This window comes from Otolemur garnettii, unplaced genomic scaffold (genome assembly GCF_000181295.1).
Source record: "Otolemur garnettii isolate 467f Iridium unplaced genomic scaffold, OtoGar3 scaffold00106, whole genome shotgun sequence".
NCBI lineage: Eukaryota > Metazoa > Chordata > Mammalia > Primates > Galagidae > Otolemur > Otolemur garnettii.
The window spans coordinates 1,812,641-1,817,615 of NW_003852501.1; the positions used below are offsets into that span (position 1 = coordinate 1,812,641).

At 36.9% G+C, this 4,975-nt stretch overlaps 1 protein-coding gene across 4 annotated transcripts in view; it reads right to left on the reverse strand.

The window, feature by feature from the left end:
* Positions 1-4,975, reverse strand: part of ZMYM2 (zinc finger MYM-type containing 2) — a 106,078-nt gene that overhangs the window by 92,149 nt on the left and 8,954 nt on the right. The window contains exon 3 of one of the 4 annotated variants that reach the window (XM_023517227.1): positions 1,347-1,393. The exons of the other annotated variants lie outside the window; for them this stretch is intronic. The gene's annotated coding sequence lies outside the window, so the exon portion shown is untranslated. The remainder of the gene's footprint in view (positions 1-1,346; positions 1,394-4,975) is intronic. 4 annotated transcript variants of the gene reach the window in all.

Genomic DNA, 4,975 nt, shown 5'->3' on the forward strand with positions numbered 1-4,975 from the left:
GGTTGCTGTGAGCTGTAACGCCACGGCACTCTACCCAGGGGGACAGCTTGAGGCTCTGTCTCAAAAAAAAAAAAGATCTTTTTAAAAATTAAATCAGACTACCCCATTCAATTCTTACATGGCTTTTCACTATATTTAGGATAAAACCTACAATTCTTTCCCTGACTCATATAATTCCTGACTACAATTCAGGCTCAAGCTCACTTTCAGCCCTACTCTTTCCCACTTTGCCCTTTACTAAACTACAGCTTTTTTTGGTTCATAGAAAGAAGGGCCCAACCTCCTCATCTCAGAATCTTCCTCTGCCTAGAAGACTTCTGTCTACACTTCTCTTTCTAGTCTGAGCTTAAACATCACTCTCTTAAAGATCCTTGTGTCAAACTACTCCAAGGTCTCCATTGTTACACTCTCAGATGACACACATTTCCTTGGTTGTTATTTATCCAGTTGGTAATTATGCTTACTTATTTATTCATAATCTGTAATCCCCATTAGACTATATGCTCCATGAGAGCAAAGACCTGTGTTCTTATTGCCTCTCACTGTATCCCCTGAACTCAACATAATGCCTAGTCAATAATTTACTCAATGTTCTGGGTTCTGTAGTTTGAACATTTTGCTACTCTTCTGGAATCCCATTGAATTCTGGTTCTTTCCATTCTTGTATAAGTCACAGGACAAATCACTTCTTTATAACTGAATCTCAGTTTCCTCATTATAAAAAAGGAAATTATAGTAACTTCCTCAAAAGATGCAACAAACTGTCTGATGTCTTTGGTCATGACTTTTTATTACTTCTCTATTCATCTACACAATTACAGTACAGAGTGTCCCAAAGGTCATCATACATAGAAAAATTATCAATTTGTATTTTATATTGCATTATATTTTAAATATTTTTAAATTTATATATCATCATGTAGAGAAATATTTTGTAAATGTTTTATGAAGTTTTGTAATGAATGTTATAAACAAAGGTATATTTAGCTACAATTTCCCATTTTCCCCATGTAAGTATGGATGGTGACCTTGGGGACACCTGTAAATTGACATGGTCTAATCTTAGTCCCTAATAAAAAGTTATCATATCCTATCCCTATGTTCCTCTTAACCAAAGTTGTTAAATAAAAACTTCTACTTCTTTCTTCAAACACAGTTTAAAAAACACAAGAATACAACTGAAGTTCAACTACATATGTTGATTTGGAAACAAATCATCAAAACATTCATTTATTCCAATGACCACTTGGTATTCCAAATCTATGATCTGGTATAATGACTGTTTTTGATAACCAATTTTCCATAATGTTTAACACGATGGAGTAGAGGGCTTTAAAAAACATTACCTTCTTTACGTGACTTCAAATGTTCCATGATTAAGACCTCATCTAACCTAAAGAAACAACAATACTTGCATCAATAAGCAAATGACACCAAAGATTCAAAAAGTCTAGACTTCAAGTACTGAGAATCTATTTCTCCAATGCCAACTATTATTAAATAAAAATCTACTGCCTGTTTCTTAAGATTCAAAACTCATGACAATTTTTTTACCATTTTTTTCCTTGTGATATGTTCTTTGGAAATTATACCAATTGCTTTTAAAAATTAAAGGAATACAAACAGGTGGCTCCTGTTGTTCAGTGAGTAGGGTGCTGGTCCCATATACTGAGGATGGCAGTTCGAATCTGGCCCTGGTCACACTGCAACAAAAAATAGCCAGGCATTGTGGCAGGCGTGTGTAGTCCCAGCTACTCAGGCAGCTGAGGCAAGAGAACTGCCTAAGTTCAAAAACTGGAGGTTGCTGTGAGCAGTGATGCCATCTCTACAGAGGGTGACAAAGTAAGATCCCGTCTCGAAAAAAAGGAATACAAACAGAACGTACAGTATACCAAAGAAAATCTGTCTTCTCCATTAAGAGACAACTTTCAGAAAGTAAACAGAAAATTCTATCATTTACACTTCAGTGTACTATTTACTTTTAAATTACCTAGTAAATATTTAAATCTCTTTTAAATGTGACCAAAGCAAAGAAGGCACTCAAGTCTTATTTCGCTTATTTGATTTAATCCCTTAATGCCTTGAATTCTACTGTTATCTCCGAATTTCTTCACACATCTAATACAGTAATAATTACCAATTACAAAAGCATGCTTAAGGCTGGCACAGTGGCTCACATCTATAATCCTAGTACTCTGGAGGCAGGAGGATACCTTGAGTCTAAGACTACCCTGAGCAAGAACAGGACCCCATCTCTACTATAATAAAAATAAAAAATATTAGCCCAGTATTATGGTGGGCACCTGCAGTCCCAGCTACTCAGGCGGCTGAGGAAGGAGGATCACTTGAATCCAGGAGTCTGAGGTTGCTGTGACTAGGCTCACACCATCACACTCTAACCTGGGCAACAGAGTAAGACTGTCTCAAAAGGAATTAAAAATAAACTGGCCACCTTAGCTCAGTGATTAGTGCGCCAGACCCACACACCAAGGACAGTGAGTTCAAGTATCACCTGGGCTTGAGTAACAAAAAGGAAAAAAAAAAGTTCAGTGAAAGAAATTAAAAATAAAATTTTAAAAATAAAAACATGCTTGATACCACTCTCATCACAACTACCTTAAAATCTATCTTATAATAGATTATAAACTTATTATCCCATTTTGCAGATGAGTAAGCCATTCTATATACTCAAGTATGAACTAGTCTAATATACTGACAACTAGAATTTAAACAGCCAGCTAAAGACTTTTGCCATTATAATAAGGAAGGGACTATAAGAATGCCAGACTGTGCTAAATATGCCAACTATTGATAGTTAACAGTATATATGCAAAACATCAGTATGGTGACCAGGGGGGAAAAAAACCCGTAAGAATATACTTAAATTTGTAAATATTGGTCTAAAGGGAGTAGGATCACAAGTGAACTTTCTGGCTCGGTGCCTGTGGCTCAACTGGCTAAGGCTCCAGCCACATACACCTAAGGTGGCAGGTTTGAATCCAGCCGGAGCCTGCCAAAAACAACAATGACAGCTGCAACCAAAAAATAGCCGGGCACTGTGGTGGGCGCCTGTAGTCCCAGCTACTTGGGAGGCTGAGGCAGGAGACTCGTTTGAGCCCAGGAGTTGGAGGTTGCTGTGAGCTGTGATGCTACAGCACTCTACCCAGGGGGACAGCTTGAGGCTGTGTCTAAAAAAAAAAAAAAAAAAAGTGAACTTTCCTTTTCTATGTCATATTATTTTACTGCTTAAAGACTTTAAGAGCAAGTTTTATTCTTATCACCAAAATACTTTTAAAAACTGTCTCTTTGGCTCGGCGCCTGTGGCTCAAGTGGCTAAGGCACCAGCCACATACACCTAAGGTGGCGGGTTTGAATTCAGCCCAGGCCCACCAAACAACAATGATGGCTGAAACTGAAAAAAAATAGCCAGGCGTTGTGGCGGGCACCTGTGGTCCCAGCAACCTGGGAGGCGGAGGCAGGAGATTCACTTGAGCCCAGGAGTTGGAGGTTGCTGTGAGCTATGCCACGGCACTCTACCCAGGGGAACAGCTTAAGGCTCTGTCTCAAACAAAAAAACCAAAAAACCTGTCTCTTAGACATGCCTATAATTATTCTTTACTACATATTGCCTATTGCCTATATACTTCATTATCTATATTTAATCATTACATACTATCTCTGCTAGTACTAAACAGTAAAGAACCTAGCTAAAAATAACACATTAACACAATTCCTAGTTGATTTTTTCTTTTTAAAGTCTAGACTTAGTTTTTACTTTGTTTCACATGTCAAGAGAAATCCTCTAGATTTTGGAAAATTAGTGATATGATTCAATTGAGCTTTGGGAAGAATTAATCCAGCTGAAGACTAAATAAGAAGAAATTTCCTTATAAAGAAATTCCCTGTATTGTAATGCAACAGACCGTGGTAAAGTACAAAGCAAAATGAGATTTAAGGATAGTACCTTAGACAGTAAGGACACCTACAGGTCGGTCCTTGACAGTCTAATGCAGGGAAGTAAAAGGGGTGGTCCTAAGTATGAGACCACAGAAAGTCCCACAAACAAAGAGAGTTTCAAGAGATAAACATTAAATTCCAAATGTTACAGAATTAAGACCGAAAAAAAAAAAAAAAACAGTTAAAAGATTTGGCAATTAGTCACTAGTGACCTCAAAAGAGCAGATTTGGTATTGCACTTTAGAGTGCAAATTAGACAGTGTTTTTCATTCGAATAGTATAGGAAAAAGAAGAAATAAGTAGTAGTTTGAAAAGGATGTAGAGATTCTAGAAGATAGAGCACAAGCACTTAGCATACTTGTAGACTAATGGAGAAGCCAACAAAGGGGAGCTGGTGAGGAAGAAGATATAAATACCTCTAGTCACTATCAAATATACACACAGTGAATTTATCATACAAGTTGTTGCAGCATATTCAGGTTTGGTCTATACAGACAGAAAGCTTAAGAACTTAACTGCTATTAACTGAGCACCTACTACTTGCCAAAGGTATACCCTGTTTTTAATCCTCACCTCAGCAAACTCAGGAAAGTAGGCATTATTATACTCATTTGTCAAATGAGTGAACTACAGTTCAGAGGTTAAATGACTTGCCTGATACCACAATGGAAAAATGACAAAGCAAAATTGTTAACATTTTTAGTCAGGCATAATTTACAAACAGTAAAGCTTATTTTTGTAAAAAGTTTGACAAATTTTAGTTAAGTGTATATACTTCTATAGCTACACATCCAGTCTTAAAATACTCCATCACCCCTAACGTACATTCACAGACAAGGCAAAGTTAAATCTAAAACTGTCTAATTCCCAATTCATGTCATACAGTAAACCCCCTAAGTAATACTCAGGAGAGCAAAATAGCTTTTTAAAGCAAAAACCTAAAAAATTAAGTTGTTATCCTTAGTCCTCACTAGATCTATTTCCATGTAAGACACCAACATACCTCCAGATCCACACC